The following is a 22,288-nucleotide window of genomic DNA, read 5'->3' on the forward strand; positions in this document are numbered from 1 at the left end:
ACACTATCCAGTAGGGCTGGGACATGTAGAGCTGGTGGGGTATAATTCACAAGCAATTCTTTGAAAACCTCTCATAGGACACAATATTACTGACAACTGTGTTATAAAGGACTGAGATGAATTAATATTTGGGATTTCACAGAGAAAATAATTCAAGTCCACATTTTTTGTTTGCTATTTATGTAAAAAGCTGGCATCCAGAATCACATTAAATACAATCTGCTACTATCTCATGGATGCTCTTGTTCTCTGCCTATTTCCTCCTAGATGCCCATCCTCCCCATCCCCTCTTTAGGGATCTGATAAGCCCCTAGGCTGCCTTTCCATATCTTCTACAAAATTCAATCTTAGATATGACCTAGTTTAATAGTAATTTATCTCTTCATGTGAATGTAATCCTAGCAACAGTAGTATTATGTTATATATAATATTTTACTTCAGATGAGTCATTAATTTTCTATTTCTATCCATTTAAAACATTAACTCAAATTTCGGTACAAAAATAATTGTCCCCATTTTACAAATTTCTGGCATCACTAATTTTGTGTATATAATTGCTTCTTAGAGATTCTAAAATAATATCTCACAAAGGGGCCACCTACTCTGCTTTCATATAAGTCAGCTTTGATTGGAGTCCAATCTGTGGCTGGAAAGGAACTAAATTATATGTAATTGAAATAAATTATGTTTAGTTAAGTCTAACCAACCACATCTCTCTAATAAGGAAATACAAAAAAAAATTCTACATTCACATCCTAGAGATGTTGTAGAAGAATCATCTTCTTTAATCTCTAAAACATTCACCTGTCAAATCAACCACCCCTAGAATACTTCAGGTCTAACTTAAATAGAAAGAAGCTCTTCTTTATCTCTAACTGCACATTCCCTTACTCAATATGTTTATGCATTGATGTCAGTTTTTAGAGTGCTCAAGAATATATATAAACACAAGAAAGAGACAAGAGGCAAATACATTACTAAAATTAGAAAAAGCTACGTGTTAACCTCAATCTACTTTCCAGGGAGAATATGCTTAACATTCCAGAAATATATATTTTTAAATTGGTACAATTTCGATCTCACCTTGCTGGTACAGTCTAAGTTTCCACTTTACTTTGAGCAGTAAGGCTTATTTTGAAGCTTACACTATAGGGCTAGAAACCTAATCCAAGTCCAAAAATGCAAAAGATAATCAGGATTTAGTATTTAAATAGGTGTTTTATTAATATCACCATATGTTTTTAAATTAACTTTGCTCGGCACTTCCATAAATTTCTTCTCAAATAAAAAAGAAAAATGTCACTCACTCGCAACAACCTGACGTGTGATAACAGATGGCTCTGGGGAATTTTTAGAGTAAAAAAGCAGTAAGAATGAAGCATATCATCTATTATTTTGCCTTGCCCTCTTTATCACTTTCAATCTAAACAGAAAAGTGATATATTACAGGAAAATGGTCCGTTTTGTGACATTTCTGATGTGACTATGCAATTTCAACACCAGGGTGGTTCATTTTCTGAAATAAATGAGACATGCTTTAACATTTCACGAATTTCATGTTTTGGAAATGAATCCTACAGAAATTCATTAAGCTATCCGCATAAACTCTAAATATCAGGAATTATCCTATTTCAATGATAAAAATATCCTAAGAAATACCCTAAAATATACATGTGTGGAAGACAGTGGTTACAGCATGAGACTCATTAGAAAATTAATACTTCCATGTTCTGCTGATTGCAAAAAAAAAAAACAAAGTTGAGTGTCTCTTATGCAAAGTTGACATCTGTCTCTGTGGTAAGATTTCAAAGTGTCTATGAAGATGCCTTTTTAAAATTGTCCCACCCCGACAGCCTCAGTGAAGACTTGATTTTCTTTTTCAGTACAAAATAGCAATTGCTATGACTTATTTTTGCTAATTGAATTAGTAATCATAGAACTAAGTGCCTTTTTTTGAATTTGCCTCGTAACAGTTATCTCCATTATATAGATAAGACATAGAGGGATTAAAACGCATGTTCTAAAAAACATACTTAATAAACTATGTGCCTGAGGATATAATGCAGATCAACGACACGCCAAAATTTTAGAAGTTTATTCAGTCTTGCTGTTTGGAGATTTGGGGTAAAAATGTCACCTTTAAAGCAATACCACTTACGATATATTGTAGTTTATGACTAGAGAGAAGCCATGGTTAACCAAGAAAATAACAGCATTGACAAAACTTTTTTAAAAATTTCTCATTTTCCAAATGTTCTTATCATTATTAGAAGCAAATAATCATCATCATTTTCGAAGAAAACCACTTTTTCTAGTCTTCAAAAATTATATCAAGTCACAGAGCAATATAGCCCTTTTGATCATTACTTTCAACCAGAACATTCTTAGGTCTCATTAGCCTGTAGTGGAAAAAAAAAGATGGCATTAATTAGTGTTTCCTTTCTCACATAGGAGCACCCCCATTGCTTGGTAAATACTCTCTGAACATCTCTGCCCCCTCTTCAGACTGACTCTCCTGCTGGTGGTCACTCTCTTTAGCCACTGACCACAGCACAGTACTGCCTTGCTTTAAATCTCTGTGTGCTGTGCATCTGTGAAATGCTTTCTCTGGCCCACTTCTTCATGCTGTGCTCTGCATCTTGGCATTGTTGGAATTGGGGAAATGCCCACAATTCAGATCACTGATCCAATGTGTAATTGCTAATTTCTTCCTTTGGGGCCATTTTAGCTACATCTCATAGCAGAGACTTATATGGGTCCTGAGATTAATAAAATATTTTAGTGTTTATGTATACATAATCCTTTTTCCTCTAGGAAACACGGATACCCCCAGAGTGATTGGATTATAAAGTTTCAATAATAATTGATAGGCTTTAGTGAAGACTATTTCTCACCTCCAAAATTTACGCCCTGTTTTATACATAAACTAGATAAAAAAAATCTGCTCTGGGTGAAGTGGGGATTGGAAAAACCTAGCCATAAGTAACCCCCCAATCTTGATCCCTGCAGTAACATCCACACACATAAATCACAGGTTATAAACCACTAGTCTATAATACCAATTACTTAGTTTTTTTGGATATGTTTTTTCTTTCTGTATGCAATTAAATGGTATTCTTATAGAATCAAAGATCATGTGTTATGGGCTCATGATATGTAGCACTGTATACACAAAGGCACAATATGTAGCTGATTATTTGATTTAAATATATGATTAGTATGGTTCTGAAATAACTTCCTATTTATAGTTTTCATACATATACAAAACTGAAATCATTTTTTTCTAAAAAAGCACCTAGATATCTTGTGACTAAGATATTTTGAAAACCATAAACATTTAGTTAAACAATGTAAAATATTTCCACTTTGTCTTAATTAATTATACTAGTACACTTATATTAAGGCCATTTTAAAAATAGGTGCTGCTATTTCAAAAGTAGCATGTTATAACCAATTCTCATTTCACAGTTGAGCTGAAGACCAGAAATGAATAACCTATGGCCCATGGCCAAGCACCCATAGGAGAGATGAAGAGTTCTGCCATCTGGCATCCCAGGGGGGCCTTCATAAATAGCACTGGACTGTCAGATTTAAACAGAGTTTAAAGAGGGACAGCATGACAAAAACAGGAGAACATACTGGGGGCTTCGGTATAATGGGAAAAAAGGCAGAAAAGATAACTTTTTCCATAAATTCTCAAGTGGGACATAAATGCCCATAATATCCATGCTCCGAGAACAGGTCTCAGCCTATTTCATGAGGAAAACAAGCCCTGATGTAAAATTTTTAGACTTGGCTCGGCTACTAATCATCCATACAAAATGAGAAGCATGTTAATTTCCTAGACTTCCATTTATTTATTGTTAAATATATAAATATAAATATGCATTTGTGAGCATTCTCCTAAGATCTTTTCTGGATATATTATTCTCTGATAATGAAAATCCTTTTCCTAGCAGATATTTCAGTAACATTTCTGCCTGCCCAAAATCCATTGTCTTTCTCTTGTTTGTTCCATATCATTATGTTGCCCTGTTGTGCTTATGTCTCATTAAAAGGTGGTACTGCTTACTGGAATAGAAAAACTGCATTTATAAATTATTCTAATCTAGAAAAGATGGGCATTCAGCATCTCTCCTTGTATAATTATTCAATTGAATGTGATATTGCAAAATCATTAGTTGAATAAAATCAGGTGAACAAGCAATTTCATTGTGAGTCTAGGGAGATTTAAATTTGGTTCAGCACTAGCAAGCAGTATTGCTCACAGGAAGTACCTTCTGGGTACTTTATATGTTCTATGAATGATAAGTCCTATGGTAAAAGCCATAATTTAATGCTCAGGAGTTGACATACATCATAAAGTCATTTATTATACAAGTCTCTGTTGCTAAACATGAAGAGGGGAAAAAATGTATTCAGGAGAAGAGGGAACATTCAGGTATAGCCTGTCATTTTCAATTCCTCAAGGCAGCTTAACTGTGGTTATTAGCCTTCTGACTGACCACATGTCCAGGAGGACTGAGGGAGCATTCTCTGCTGAAGGGTTTCAAAAATCACATGGAAGTGTTGAGTTTGAAAAAAAAAGATCATACTTCTGGAGTTCAGGGTGACTTGTTGTCTCTTGAAAGCCCATGATTAGAAAGTTCGCCATTTCTGAATGCATTCAAGAGTAAGTTGAATATATGTGTGGTCTAGGATAGTGTGGGTTTATCAAGAGATAAGCTTTGAAGACCCTTGCCATTTGGGAGAATCTATAGTTCTGAAAAACTTTAATTTCATAGAGTAAGATATTTTCAGCAAATTTATCATCTTACAGATATTTTCCCTTGCTTTTTATTTTGCGTTCTCTGAGCACACATCAACAAATGCATAGAACAAAACTGTAATTAATATTAATTGGAGAATAGAAAAAAATACAACAGGATTATTAAAAGTTTGTTCTTGGAGAAATTTAAGTAGATGCATATATATATATGCAACATAATTGTGGTGATATCAAGGGTAAACGGTTTTGAATGCATATTATAAGATTTTGGACTGGAAAGCATCTTGGAAATCCTTTCAGTACCTTCCCCTAAAAGGAGTTTTTAAATGTACTCGAGCTTTAGAAATTATATATTATTGTCATTATAAATGTTTCTTTTTATCTTATCTTTATAGTATTGTTAATGTTATATTGATGGTTTAAAAGTATATACATAAATTACATTTTTATTATTTTGATTTCATGATAAAACAATTTAACCAAAAATCTGAGGCGAAAAGAGGGTGTTGGCACATATTAGGTTAGAACCAATGAAGTATCACAAACTTTTTCCCTATAAATGAAGAAACTGAAGTTCTGAAAAACAAATGACTTGCCTCTTATCACAGGAAAAATATTAGGAACACGGCCACAGCTAGATGTGGGCATCTTGTCTCTTAGTTCAGCACTTTTGTAACTAAGCTAACCCTTACTAAACTGAGAAAAAATAAGGCATAATGTTTAAATCAGTCTCCTGAAGTTATATTGAAGAAGAATGAAAAATTGCAATTAATAATATATTTTTATTCTGTTATTGGGGAAATCAAAATAATTGGCTAATTTCAGTTCAATTATTCAAAGGATCTGCTTTTTTCTACCTATTTTTATCCACTGTTTATTTTCATCACAGCCTCAAAAACTTGCTCTCTGAATATCTCCAAAAGGAAAACTGAATTTAATACAATATTTAATTATCTAAAGATATCCACAGCTTGTTTTTACCACATTAACCTTTGTACATAATTAACAGGCTAGCTTTGGTGCTTGCCTTAAACTAAAACAATAACTCTGGAAAATTTTTTTGTAATGTACTCCTTGGATAAGATTTTAACCCTATCCAGAATTCTTCAAAGCATTTTATTTAAACAAATACTACCTGTTAAAAAAAAATTCATTAATCAAAGTGAAAAATTGTTGCACATTTTCTTCTAAAGCCTTTTAAGTTTCATTTTTTACATGCAGATGTTACTTCCACTATAACTGGGGGTAGAGGGGGTGTATGTTTATGTCTTTATCTGATATGTTATCTGATTCATTAATTGCTTTATATACATGCATATATATATATATATATGTATGTATGTATGTATGTACTGAATAACTCAGGACAATTAAATGGTTAGTCCATTCTTTTCCCATTTCTTTTTATGCAGTCTCTGTAATATGCCAAACAATTCATAGTTTCTTGGGCTTCTATTCTATTTCATGAGATTAGTCCCTCCTTTTATCAATATAATATTGCTTTAATTACTATAAACATTTTAATTCTTAATATATCTGACAACTCTTCTTATTGGCCTAGTGATCTTCCACATGAATTTTAAAATTACATTATCAAGTTTATTGAATCCCAATTGGTGATGTGATTTTATTACTCTAAATTAGAAATTAATGTGGAAATGCTTTACTTCTTAATGATATTGACATTGTCTTTCCATTAGACATTCATGGAGAAATGGCATACAGTTTTTCTACTGTGGGCTTTGATAATATTTTGAAATATGCCCCACAAAGTTCTTTTTAAAAAATAGATTTATTTTCTCATTTTGTGTAAACTTTGTAGATATTTCAAATGAGTGTTAGTTTCTGTTATATAAGAATTCTATTTTTTAACTAAACTTTTATTTTGAGACAATTGTAGAATCATATGCAGTTGTAAGAAATAGAAAGGATCCTATGTACCTTGTACTCAGATTCTCATAATGGTAACATCTTGGGAGGATAGAGTACAATGTTACAACCAGGATATTGACATCCATATAGCCAAGATAGCATTTCCATCACCATAAGGATTCTTCCTTTTACCTTTGTATAGATATACCTAGTAAGAAACATTGCTTTCCTGTACCTACCTTCTCCCTAACACTTGTCAGCTGCTAATCAGTTGTCCATTTCTATAATTTTGCCATTTCAAGAATGTTATATAAATGGAATAACAAAATATGTTATATCTTGGGATAGATATTTGTTGCACTTCACATAATTCTTTAAACATTCATCTGCATTTTCGAGTCTATCTGTAGTTCCATTTCATCTATCAGTAGTATTTCATGGAACAAAATGCTCATAAGTGTAATTGCTGGGTCGTATGGTAGTTTCATGTTTAGCTTTTTGTTGTCTTATTTAAGAAATTACTATTTTCTGTAGGTGCTACACCATTTGGCATTTTTATGAGCAATGTATAAGTGATCCAGTTTTGCCACACCCTTGTCAGAATTTGGTATTGTCACTTTTTTACAATTTTAGCCATTATGTGTTTGGTGGCGTTTCATTGTGGTTTTAATTTGCATTTTCCTAATGACAGATATTGAAAATATTTTCATATAATTATTTGCCATTTGTATAGCATCCTCATTGAAATGTCTCTTTATGTCTCTTGCCCATAATTGTATTGCTTGATTTTTTTACTGCTGAGTTTTGAGTGTTGTCTTAGCTCTGGTTACTGTAACAAAATGCCATGGACTGGGTGGCTTATACAACATTTCCATTTGGTTCATTTTCATTCAGTTTGACACATAATCATATCTATAGGTATATTTTTATTTCCCTTGAGGTTTTCTCTTTGGCTCATGAATTATTTGTTAGTGTGTTGTTTTGTTTCCAAGCATTTGGAGGTTTTCCTGTTATCTTTTCATTATTGATCTCTAGTGTGATTCTATTCTGGTCAAAGAAGATTTGCTTTGTGGCCCAGGATGTAGTCCATCCTGGTAGATGTTCGGTGGGCACTTGAAAAAAAATGTGTATTCTGCTTTTGTTGGGTGTTCTATAAATATATTTTTGTTATGGTTATGCAGAAAAGTGTAACTTAGCAGGTCTAGGTTGCCCAAACCATGCACATTTCTAATTAAGGCCTGTGTTCAGGACTAGCTTTGCCTATCTCCTGGGAATGAGCTCTCAGTCCTTGGAATATTCTGCCTGACAAGCAGGTTTTTGTATTTCTGAAGCATTGGGCCATGAGGTATATTTTTAATCAGATACATTCTCCTAGCAATGAAGTTTGTAGTGAATGCCTATTTTGCTCTGGGTGAGTGATCTCCCAATAAAAACCCCAAATACCACGACTCACTGAGCTTCCCTGATTGATAACATTTGCTAGTGTTTTTGCCTACCATGGTTAGGCAAAACTGTGATTCTTCTAAGAGAGACACCTAGAAACTTGCACCTGGTCTCTCATGGGTTTTATCTGGGCATCTTTTTCCTTAGCTCTTTGTAAACATTAAGATTTATTTTCTTTTGAATCACATAGTTAATAATATCTATTCTCATAATAGGAAAGGCTTTTACTTTTTCTCTCTAAAGAAAAGCTGAAAAACCAGCAAACTTAAAAATTCAGATAATTGGCAGAAGAGTTTCTAATTATGATAATTATAAAACCAAAAAATAATGAAAACACAGAACTTAAAAAAATTACTCAACAAAAAAGTAGCTTTCTATATAAATTACACCATAAGCATGAGTTAATATACGGAAAACAATCTGAAAATGCTACAAAACAGGCTGCTTAAAGGTATTATAGATATAAAAATAAAATTTTCATAGTTATACATAAAAACAATTATGCAGCTGTTCACTGTTTTTACATAACTAAAGATTAAATAATTTGCAATGCCTTTTGATGAGGATTTGTTTTTGTTTTTAGTGGTAAGAATACTTAAGACCTACCCTTTTAACAAATTTGAGTGTACAATACAGTATTATTAACTATGAGCCCAATATTGTGTGAAACATCTCTAAAACTTATTCATCTTGTTTAACTGAAACTTTATTCTTCTTGATTCTTTTTCCCCTCCTTCCATCCTCTGGCAACCACTGTCTAATAATTTATAATGCCCATACTACCAAAATTAATCTACAGATTAAATATGATACCTGTTGAAATCCCAGTGGTATTTTTTTTAACAAATACAAAAAAAAATTCTAAAATTTATATGGATCCCAAAAGACTCCAAATAGCCAAATCAATCTTAAAAAAGAACTAATATGGAGGCCTCATACTTCCTGATTTCAAAATATATTACAAAGCTACAGTAATGAAAACAGTATGGGACTGGCATAAAGATATGATAAGTAGAACAATCAAACAGAATAGAGCTCAGAAATAACTTCAGGAATATATGATCAACTGATCTTCAACAAGGGAGCCAGGAATATATGTTAGAGAAAGGATAGACTCTTCCAGAAATGTTTATGAGAAAACTGGATATCCACATGAAAAAAGAATGAAATTGGATTCTTTTTTATATCACTCAAAAAATTAACTCAAAATAGAGTGAAGACTTAAGTGTAAGATCTGAGACCATATAAAACTTTCAGAAGACAACATAGAAGGAAAGACTCATGACACTGTTCTTGACAGCGTTTTCCTGAATACGACACTGAAAGCACAGGGAACAAAAGCAAAAATAGACAAGTCAGGCTACCTCAAATTAAAAAAGCTTCTGCATAGCAATGGAAAAAAATCACAGTGAAAACAAAACCTATAGAGTAAGAGAATATTTGCAAGACATATATGTGATAAATGGTTCTAAAATACATAGAAACTCAAACCCTCGATACTAAAACAGAAAACCCAAAACATTAAAATAAAACCTTATAATCTAATTTTAAAATGGGTTAAAGACTTAAACAGGCATATCTCCAAAGAAGACATACAAATTGCCAATAGGTATTTGAAAAGATATTTAATGTCACTAATCATCATACCTGTTAGAAAGACTGTTATGGAAGAAGAAAACAAAGCCAAAGACAAGTGTTGGTGGGGATGTGGAAGAATTGGAATCCGTATATAATATTGGTGATCAGTGCAAAATGCTGCAGCCACTATGGAAAACAGTATGGGGGTTGATTAAAAAAATTAAAATAGAACTTCCATATAATACAGCAATGCATTTATTAGCATTTTGGATAAATTTGGGTATTTATCCCAAAAAATTGAAGTCGGGATCTCAAAGAGATGTTAGCACTTTGACGTTCTTTGTAACACTATTCACAGTTGTCAAGATGTGAAAAAAAATTCTTGCATATTTAATACATATTATTTCATTGGAAATATAAACATGAGTGTAACAGCTTTTTTAGTCTGCTAAGTCCTTCTAGAGAATCATCAAGACTGAGAATTGTCTTTGTGGACCCCTGACATCATAGTGTTTTTGTTTCATTCTTCTATATCCTTGCTGATTTTCTATTTGTTTTATCAGTTATTAAGAGAGATGGTGTTGCAGTCTCCAATTATAATTGTGGATTAGTCTATTATTTCTTCTTTCAGTTCTCTCATTTTTTGCTTTATATATTTTGTATCACTGTTGTTTGGATATATGTTTTTTATTGATCTGTGTTCTTGGTGGAACATTTTACATAATGTAACTCTGACTCTGGCATTTTTTATTTTGCTCTAATGTGTACTTTTTCTGACATTAAAATAGCTTATCCTGTATCGAAATAATTATTTTGAATAATTATTGTATGGTTACTTTCCATTTACTTTCAACCTTTCTGTAACAATATTTTGAAGTTAATTTCTTGTAGGCAGCGTGCATTAGTTTCTTATACCTGCTATAACAAATTATCACGAACTCAGTTGTATAATGAATACAATTCTAGTATCATAGAGTTCAGGGAGGCAGTAGTGTAAAATGAGTCAGCAGGGTTGTATTTCTTCTTGAAGCTCTACAGAATAATCTATTCCCCCTTTTTCCAGTTCTTAGAGGCTTACTACCTTCCTTGGTTTGCGAGGGCTTTCCTCCAGGTTTTTTTTTTTTTTTTTTTTTGAGACGGAGTCTTGCTCTGTCACCCAGGCTGGAGGGCAGTGGCGCTATCTTGGCTCACTGCAAGCTCTGCCTGCCGGGTTCACACCATTCTCCTGCCTCAGCTTCCCGAGTAGCTGGGACTACAGGCGCCCGCCACCGTGCCCGGCTAATTTTTTGTATTTTTAGTAGAGATGGGGTATCACCGTGTTAGCCAGGATGGTCTCAGTCTCCTGACCTTGTGATCCACCCGCCTCAGCCTCCCAAAGTGCTGGGATTACAGGCGTGAGCCACTGCGCCCAGCCTTTCCTCCAGTTTTAAAGCAATTGGATAGCATCTTTGCATCTCTTTCTTCCTCTCTCATCCCTTCCATCATAAAACTTCTGACTTTCCTGCCTAATCCTTGATATAAAACATAATGATTGACTTCCCTCTCATCCCCAGGTTTAAAAAAACAAAATCAATGAGATCCATGTATATCCATTAGATAGGAAATACTTTTTGTTTAAATTTTAAGTATGATTCATCAGAGTAAGGAACTACGAAATAATTCATATCATAAAACAATGATGAGAATGTATTTTAGTACACTTCCAAAAGTAGTGATAAAGAGCTTTAAAAATGATAAACTAGTTGACATAGTGTTTCTTCTTTTATGATATACCTTAAATAAACTATCAGAGGTAGACACAGATATTTACATTCTATAACAAAGAGCATCCTTATACAAAAAAATGTTCAATTGAATGATGTACTAGAGCCAATTTGCACATCTGTACCAAGCTGTGCATTTAGTTATGTCACACTGGTAGATTGAAATCAGCTACGGTATAACATTTATACAACTAAAATGGGAAAACTCTACAAATTATCAACAACCCTCTTTGACAGAATGTTTTATAAATGTTTATAAGCATATTTCTGATAAAAGAGTTATAAAATATCTCTAGAAACAGTGTACTGAAAAACAAATAATTTTTTCACGCAATATATAAAGAAAAAACTTCTTAAAATGATTGAAGACATAAAACTATAGATATTCATATTTATAATAACACATTACAGACATGATACAGCGAATCAAAATGTTGAGTATATAAATAAAACTTGAATATACAAGATAACAAAATGTTTATAATTTTTAACATATATGAAAACAAATAATAAAGGCCATTTGCTCTAAAACATAACTTTGGTTGTTTACATTTAGGAGAGATAATTTTGTACAAGTATTAATAAATTTTTAAATTGTGAAATAACTAATGAGTAAATTAATCAGCTTTTAGTTCCTATAACGTGTCCCAGATTGTAACTGATTACCATATGCTGTTATCTATCTATGGCATAAATATAGCGAAGATTTATGAAACTAAGAAAAAAATAATTTTTAAGAGAGAGGATCTTGCTATGTTGCCCAGGCTGGTCTTGAACTCCTAGGCTCAAGTGGTCCTTCTGCCTCAGCTTTTCAAGTAGCTGAGACTTTGGGTACAGTGCCAAAAAATATCTGACATAACTGAAATATACAGCGAAGCAATTACAAATAGTTAAAGCTTTGATCCATATACCAGTGGTGTAACCTCAAATACAAAACTGAGTAAGACATTCTTCACCATCAGACTTGAAAGACCTAAAGTATATTTTTATTTATTTATTCTTTCATTTATTTTGAGACAGGGTCTCACTCTGTCACTCAATCTGCAGTTCAGTGGTGTGATCTCAGCTCACTGCAGGTTCAACCTCCCAAGCTCAAGCCATCCTCGCATTTCAGTCTCCTGTGTAGCTGGGACTGCAGGCACACACTACCATGCCTACCCAGCTAATTTTTTTTATTGTTGCATTTTTTTGTAGAGAGGAGGTTTTGTCATGTTGCCCAGGCTGGCCTTAAATTCCTAGGCTCAAGCAATCTGCCTGCTTTGGCTTCCCAACGTGCTGGGATCACAAGCGTGAGCCATCATGCCTCAACTTTACATTTTTATAAAAGAACAATAAAGAACACTACACACAAGGAACAGAGCTGTGTTTTGCTGGATGAAAAAAAATAAAAATTGTCATAGAAGAAAGAACTTTCTAGATTTTTAATATCATATTTTTTTCTTTCATGAGAACGAAACAAAAATTTTAAAATATTATCTCCTTGGCTTGCTGATATGATCCTTCTTGCTAAAAAATATCTCATTTCAAATTAAATTTCAAGTTTCTTGGCTTCCTCTGACTGTGTGCCAGATGTACTTACTGAGATATTTGCCTTTTTCTTTTTTAATGCAATTATGTGGCCACTTGCTTTTACCTTTCTTCTGATTTTCAATTGTTTCTTTCTCTAATTTGAACTTCTAGTTCATTATATAGTCGTCACAAAATCTAAATCTGAGTCTGGTGCAATACATCTGTTACTTGTGGCTGGATGCAGATTCCAAAGTTGTCACTGGTATGTCCTCACTTTGCAGATCAGCATGCAGTATTAAGCCTGTGTTCTAATGATCTACACTGAGTACCTATAGGTGTACAGCTGGTTGGATTTTCTTTCATCCCACACTCCTCTCTTTCCCCCAGTAGTATTCTTTAGTGTCAAAATTTTAATCTCTTTACAGACAAGAAATTCTTTACAGACAAGAATTTCTCTTTGGCATAAGGAAAGGGCCATTTGGAAAAAAAAAAAAAAGAATTTCTCAATTACAAGTGAATATTGGTATACATTACATAAAATGATTAGAAAATGACAAGAAAATGTTCTTTTATGATTTTTAGTTTGTTAGTGGTTCATCTGATATATAAATATAAGCTTTGACATATATGTTTTTGTTTATTTCTACCCTATTTTGCATGTTTCTCTATGTGCTTGGTAAAGTAGAACGTGTTAATTTTTCTGATTGAGTAATACGTGTTTTGTAAAACTCTTCCTGAAGTCAGCAGGTAGAGAAATATTAATAGCATTTAGATTTATTGTAAGCAGATAACATTATTTAGTCTTTCTTTTATGTGAAAAGGCATAAGAACATATCAAAATAAATGAGAATAAGATAACTTACAGCAATAAAGACAAAACGATTGTACGGTGATGGATAACATCACTAAGACATAAACTTTTGTATGTGTGTATATTTACTAAAACTATCCTCTGAGGAATAAAGAGATGGAAAGGGGAAAAATGTGAAAAAAGGCTGTATGGTAGGCGAGCCAACAGGATTAAGGAAAGACCCAGCAAGACCCATTGTCCCTGCAATTTCCCCTCTGATATTTTTATCAATATTTTAAGAGGTTCATTTAACCCTGCTCACAAAATGGAAAACCAAAGTGTTACTAGACAGACATTTGGTAAAACCAATCAAGATAGGGATATATACTTATCTGACTGCCAGTCAGCCACCAGTTTTGTACTAACGACCTACTATGTGCATACTAGTATGCTATATCCTGGTGACATTGTATTACATGGGCCATGGTCCTGTCCCTCAAGAAGTTTACAACCTAGATTTATTTTTGACATAGTCCCTTCAAATATTATAAAGCAAAAGATTAAATAACAGAACAAAATAACGATGCCAGAAATAATACATTGTGTCAAACATAATAAGCCACTTATGCAAACAGAACAAATATGCAATAAATGAGTATTTCTTCAATATTTGTAGTCTTGTATGTTTTCTTTCTTTCCTATTAGGAAAACATACAAGACTACAAGTATTGAAAGAAAGAAGAGATCAGTATTAGAGAAGGCACCATGGAAAGATAGGGCATGTGTTGGACCTGGAAAAATGAATATGCAGGTAGAGTATTCCTCATCCAAAATGCTTAGGGACCAGATGTATTTTGCATTTCAGGGTTTCTTTTTCTCTTCAAATTTAGGAATATTTGCCTGTATATAATGAGATATCTTGGAAATAGGACTCAAGCCTAAACATGAAATTCATTTATGTTTTACGTATATCTAAAAACATAGCCTGAAGGTAATTTTATATAATGTTTTAAATAATTTTATGAATAAAACAAAATTTTGACTGCATTTTAACTGCAACCCAACACATAAGGTCAGTTGCAGAATTTTCCACTGGGGGGGTCACGTTAGCACTCAAAAAATTTCGAATTTTGGAGCACTTTGAATTTCAGATTTTCACATTAGGAATGCACTGTCTGTAATGTGGATAGTTTAGGAATATAAGATGTGTGCGTGGGGGTGGGGGCAGTGTATATATCGTTATATAACATTAATTTCCAGAATAGCATTGTGAAAAGAAAGACAGACCAATCTGGTTTATTTATAGGAATTACAGGAAATATTCAAGTTGAGGAATAGGAGTAAGGCAGTTACTTCTACAGTTGAGAGGGATGTGAAGAACATCTTGGTAAATAAATAATTTTCCAAGGCGTTCACTGTCCCTCTGTTTCTTTATATGTGTAACAAGGAAGTTTAAACATAATCTATAAGCTATTCTGTTGCCTCTCATTGTATAAAGCTGTGATTAAGTTCTGGAGGAAATTACACACCTGTAGTCCCAGCTACTTGGGAGGCTGAGGCAAGATAATTGCTTGAACCCAAAGTGCTGGTATTACAGGCATGAGCCACCATACCCGGCCATGAAAATTCACTTAAGTTGAACTAGTTTCTACTCTGTGTCCTCAGAAGAAGCGTACATGATTAAGAAAATTGACTTTATATTTGGACAGAACCACATTTAAATATATTCTGCTTATCAACTGGGAGATTTGGCTTGAACCCAGGAGGCGGAGGTTGCAATGAGCCAAGATGGCACCACTGTACTACAGCCTGGCAGCAGAGTGAGGCTCTGTCTCCAAAAAAAAAAAAAAAAAAAAAAAATCATGAATAAAGACATTAAAACATTAGAAAATTCATTAGATCTGAATGTTTCAAGATATCTAAGGGGAGGGGAGGGGAGGTTATTATAGACCAAAGAAATGAAAATTGGAAAGCAAAAATTCATGATAAGAATGACATACGGCTGGGCGCGGTGGCTCACGCTTGTAATCCCAGCACTTTGGGAGGCCGAGGCGGGCGGATCACGAGGTCAGGAGATCGAGACCACGGTGAAACCCCGTCTCTACTAAAAATATAAAAAATTAGCCAGGCGTGGTGGCGGGCACCTGTAGTCCCAGCTACTCAGAGAGGCTGAGGCAGGAGAATGGCGTGAACCCGGGAGGCGGAGCTTGCAGTGAGCCGAGATTGCGCCACTGAACTCCAGCCTGGGCGACAGAGCAAGACTCTGTCTCAAAAAAAAAATAAAAAAAAGAATGACATAATCAGGAAATATACTAGGAAATATACTAATTTAGTGTGTATTTAGCATACAGCTCTTAACAAGATGACAGAGAATTTTTTTTTTTTGAAGTAGTAAATAATCTCACAGGGCATGCCAAGGGTGATGAATTTCATTCAACAGGCAATGAAGCTTCAGGACAAATAATATACCTAATTTGGGAAGTAACATATCTGATTTGGGGTTTCAGAAGATAAATTGATGAACAGGTAAGAATAGGAAACCATTAAAGAGCTTACTTTAGTAAGAGGGATTAGAAGCCATGACATAAATACTTTCAAGTTGTTATTATTGGCTATGGAACCTAGAAACAAGCAAATGTCTATGCTAGTTCATACCAAACGTTTTAGCTAAGTTCCCAGGAGCTTCAATCAATGAGAACTATTGGGCCAGGGTATCACTGTTTCCAGACTGGACATCTGAAATGGTTAAGAAACCATCTCAGCTTGTTGCTCTGTTTTTAGTCTTCCTTCTATACCTTTCCAATCTGTTCTTACTTTGCCTGAGACATATTTTTATCTACTTAAGAAAACAGAGTGACTATCTCTTAAATCAAGTAAAAATTTCTGTAATTACCTTATATATCTGGCCCTATGCATAAATCCCATCTTTTCCCCAGGAAGCCATAATGTAGCATTCAGAAAATATTTTTAGTCCCACATCATGCATGTGTCCATGCTGATTGCACACCCAGCATTATCTTTTTCTTGGCATTTACACATCTAATCTCTACTTATTTGGGCTGAAGCTGCAGCCCTATCAAGTCTATGAAATCACCTCCTACTACCCATATGCATGAGTGTTCTGATGCTGAAGTTCCATTGTATGGTATTAACAAATTATCACAATTTAGCACTGAAAAATTCCAAGTTCACTTGTTATTATGTGGAACAATTAAAATGGAATCTCACATTTATTTCCATCTCTAGAATGAATTGTATTTGTTTGTAATATTGTCAGTAGGTAGAGAAAAAAATGGCTTAGTACCAGGATATACAATTTAAAAGATCTTTACAAACTCTGATCCTTTAGCTTTTGCTGCATAACAGCTTTTGCCTCACATGGTTTCAGCATTCCAGAACACATTTTGGAATTCACAGGGCAATCTAGACATTCGCTAGATATTTCCTTTGAGCAGACTATAAAATTCACCACACAGGGTGTTAGGGATTACAGACAAGATACCTTTGATTGGAGATCATCAATAATCAGCTTTGACTTCTACCTATTCTCTGGAAACGTGATATAAACAGGCAATTGGGAAGCCCCAAGGGGCTGGGCATGAAAGCTATGAGAATCCACAGATTGGCAGATATATTTTCTCACACATCCCTAACATTGTCGTAGCCATCCTATGCTACATATAGGCAGCTGGTGTCTTTACATGTGAACAGAGAAAATGATTGTCATGGCTCCTTACAAGGTTGGCTTCTTATAGGGAGAACTCAAGGGTCAAACTGCAAATATTTGGCAATGGGAAACATTTTAATAGAAACACATTAAAGGGGACAAGGCTTGGCAGGAAGGAAAGCTGGAGACAACAGAAGATATACTACCGACATACAAAAAATTGACAGTGCAGAATAGATACAAGTCTAAGGACATCAAGAGTGATGTAGGTCTTCATACCCACTGCGTTGAAAGCAGGCTGATATACCACAGGCAGGACGCACTTGATGACTGTTGTCAGAATCACCTTCTACCCATCTTTAACTTGGTGCTGAAGCCCCTGCAGATCTTGAGATTGCTGTTTAAATTTGACTTCCATTTGTTGCATTCTTCTTGTAGGTTTCTTAGTTCATGTTTGCCTGCCCATCTTTAAGGAACTCAGACTATAACATTCATTTTGCTTTTGGGTCTCACACATATATATATATGTATATAGCATATATATGGCACATATATAATTTTATTTTCTGGCTAAAACTAGAATTTATTTTTGTTATGATCATCCACGGTGTGATGAAAAAGAGGACCAAAACCAAAGTTACTAAAAATATAGACAATTAATGGAACTGTAATATATAATCAATTCTGGTAATCTGCAATAGTTCCATAAAGTCACCAAGATTATTGAATTATCAAATACTGAGGCATTTTTCCTAGCAGAAATAGTTATATTCCTTGAACATCTATTCACCACATTTAAAATGACCAATCAGTGTGTTTATGTTTAAAGACACCTTGTATAATATATAGTTTTGATTCATTAACATTGAACTCAAAGGCAAAAGTACCGTAACTCATGCCTCAGCATAGCTTAGCTAACATAATTCTTTTCTGTTAGGCACATCACAGTTGTCTTCTGCTGGGCATACTAGACAGTGCTTCAGCACTACAACTGGGGGCCAATTTAAACAACAACATCAACAAACAGCATGAAAATGTGAAAACTGTGAGGCTAAATAGACCACAATAAAGGATACATTTTTATTATGAGAGCTGAAATAAGAAGAGTGTTGCCTTTTTGACACCAGCTAAGAACACGTACACTAGGTGACTCAAATTTTTTGGCACTCTGTGCATGCCCACGAATGATGAAAGTGCCAGGAGAATTGACTTGGGGGATATAAATAAATTGTAGTGAGTAGGCAAATTCACAAATATAGATTTCATGAATAATGAGGATTAACTCTATGTGAAAAAAGTCAGCGGTTTCATCTTGTCATATTTAGACTTGCAGAAAATATGTTGGGCGTTTATAATTATGCAGCAAGTTCCCAAGTAAGAGAACAGAGGAGAAAAGTGTTGGGGTCAGTTGTTATAGCAGGGATAATTGATGCTGTACCAAATTATATAGGCAAATCACTTGGAAGAAAAGAGTGAAATTTAGGAAAGCAAAACATGTACCAAGAATTGAAAACTCTAATTGATAAAGAATCAGATAAAGCTTTTTATCTGACAAAGCATTCAGATTACTTTCTTAAAGAGGGTATATAATATTTTAGACTGTGATATGATAGGACATAATGTTAAATATTCCCAGAAAGTGTTATCCTAATGCTGAAATTAAAGGCTCCCTTAAGCTTGGTGATTTCTCCATATTGACATAAGGTTACCTGTGCCAGAGTTCCAGATTCCAAATCTCAAACCTTGAATTTCTGGTTATGCTCCTGATTCTCATAGTTGCTCTGCTGAACTGCATTATGTCCCTGTTTCTCTCTGGTCATATTTCTCTCTGTGTCACATTGTTCAATGGTAGAACATAAAGCATGCACTACCCTTTTGCCATTATATCTAATATTTCTACCACTGCCCCCAAACCCCAGCTGCAGATCCTTCACTGTCATTAGGCCCACCAGGGGACTTTTCATTACTTTATCTAAGACGCTAGGTTCTTAGTCTTGCATACTTTGATTGAAGACTGCTATAACTTTTAAACATAGAATTTAGGCTGCTCACTAAAATTTGTGTTTGCATCCCAAGCAGCCTTCACAAGTCTCTTGGTGCCTTTTTCCTGAATTGGGTGAATCAATGCCAGCGTTTTACCTACCAAAATCCTAAGAAAAAAATATATAAAAGACTTTTGAATTCTGTACTACAATTCCAAATAACAAAAATCTACTCATGCTGATTTTTGCCCCTATGAGATCAATGCCAGTCATACAGTACATTAATTTGGTGAAGGTTGTAAACTCTTTCGTGTTTAACAACCATTTATTCCCCATGCCTCCTAGAGTCACCTCTTTTATGGTAATGCTCTTCAAACTTTCCTATCTCACTGTCCTTTCATTTTATTTTTAAAATGCTTGTGAACTAAGACTCATTCATCTCTAACTTCCTGATCATTTTTTGCCTTTCTCAGTATGAAGACCAAGCCATGTTTCATGATCCCCCTCATGAACTAAATATTTCCATGCAGCTTTGTTTTCCCTTGCCTCTTCAACTATTTATTGCCTCTCTCACAGTCGTTTTCTGTAACTATACTGCATCCATTTTCAACAGCACTGCCCTAAATATGTGCATTCAACCAGCCATCAGAGTTTTGCTAGCAGCATCCCACCCCTATCGGTCAAATATACGAAAATGATGCATTCCTAATGAAGAGTTTGTTTATGCCAATTAGCACTCTATTTAATTGTCAGATCAAATATTGTACTCAAAAGAACAACAGTGTATTAGCTCCTCCGCTCTTTTATTTCCACACTTTATATTGGCACTTTATCCTTAATTTCTTACTACCAGCCCAAGTCCTGTTGCTTTGCATTTCTCAATAATCATACAGCAAGTGCAAGCACTTACTTAATGCATTTCATAAATATTTGGTACTTTGTGGTTGTGGTCTGAACTTTCCAGATTATTTACTGAAAAAATATTCAGTGTAATCTCATGCTGTCTTGAATTTCAGATCATCAATAACACTAATTCTTCTTTTTGCCTGGTCCTGCCCTATTAAAATAGGCAGCATAATGAATAGCAAAAAATACTGCTTTAGGACTATTTTCCTCAATTAACCTCTCTGGGTGCTGACAAAATTAGAAGAGTTATATTAGCTCATTCCAAGTTGGATAAGCTATGGATCTAGAAGCATTCCCTTTATATTTCAAAACATTTGAGAACAAATATTACCTACTATCTGGAGTAAAACCGAAACCAAACATAAATATACATTGAGAGCCTATAATGCATCAGACACTACATAGAAACAGTATGCTTTAACAACCTCACAAAAGTGCTATAATTAAATATTTTGATCGGTTCTTACATATTAGAAAATTTATACTCAGAGAAGTTAAAAATATAATGGTTAAATACATAAACCACATCTGTACTGTATGAATCCAAACCTCATGCTTTTTTAGATCCTCCATAACTTCTGTGCTAATATTCAGGCTTGATCAGCAAGACTTTGAATAATCATAAATTGTTGATTATAAGTCTTAAATTCATACTCAAATCTATCCAGCACGATAGCTGTAGAATGGTAGTATATATATGGCTACTACAAATAAATCCCAAAATATACAAATGTTTAATTTATCAAAGCTTCCATGATAAAATTAAAATAACTTATTTTTATACTATATAATAATATAGCAAATTAGGCTATATTAATAAGTTAATAGTGGCCAGGCACGGTGGCTCACACCTGTAATCCCAGCACTTTGGGAGGCCAAAGCAGGTGGATCACGAGGTCAGGAGATCGAGACCGTGGTGAAACCCCGTCTCTACTAAAAATACAAAATATTAGCTGGGCACAGTGGCGAGCGCCTGTAGTCCCAGCTACTCGGGAGGCTGAGACAGGAGAATGGCGTGAACCCAGGAGGCGGAGCCTGCAGTGAGCCGATATCGCGCCACTGCACTCCAGCCTGGGCGACAGAGAGAGACTCCATCTCAATAAATTAATTAATTAATTAATTAATAGTATAAAGTTTTAGCTTTATGGACTTGCCATTAATTAATTGACACTCTTTTTTGGAATATTCACTTCTCTATCTTTGTAATCAGTTCAAATATTCCAATGTTACAGCCTCACCTTCTAGACATGGTGACAGATAACTAAGTTGAAGATACCAGTGTTTGCAGTTGCTAAAAGTTTCCTCTGCTATACTTTATCAGACCTTATAGATACCCAGTATTTTGAGTCAAGTTTTGGCAAACCTACTGAACATCTCAATAGGGTATCTTATAAGCATCTCTATTCTAATTTATACAACAAACGTTTCTGGTATCTGGTCTTTTGAAGATAGCATACCAATGGGTCTTGGTTCTTTATCCAGCTTGCCACTCTGTGTCTTTTAATTGGGGCATTGAGCCCATTTACATTTAATATTAGTATTGATATGTGTGAATTTGATTCTGTCATCATAATGTTAGCTGGTTATTTTGCAGACTTGTTTATGTGGTTGCTTTATAGTGTCACTGGTCTGTGTACTTCAGTGTGTTTTTGTAATGGCTGGTAATGGTCTTTCCTTTCCATATTTAGTGTTTCCTTCAGGATCTCTTGTAAGGTATGTCTGGTGATAATAAATTTCCTCAGCATTTTCTTGTCTAAAGAGGGCCTCAATTCTTTTTCACTTACGAAGCATAGTTTAGCTAGATATGAAATTCTGGGTTGAAATTTCTTTAGGAATATCAAATATTAGCTCTCAATCTGTTCTGGCTTATAGGATTTCAGCTGAGAGGTCCACTGTTAGTCTGATGGGCTTCCCTTTGTAGGTGACCTGCCTTTTCTCTCTATGTGCCTTTTAGATTTTTTCTTTCATTTCAGCCTTGAAGAATCTGATGGTTATGTGTCTTGGTGATAA

The sequence above is a fragment of the Hylobates moloch genome, unplaced genomic scaffold, assembly GCF_009828535.3.
Source record: "Hylobates moloch isolate HMO894 unplaced genomic scaffold, HMol_V3 SCAFFOLD_15, whole genome shotgun sequence".
Taxonomy (NCBI): Eukaryota; Metazoa; Chordata; class Mammalia; order Primates; family Hylobatidae; genus Hylobates; species Hylobates moloch.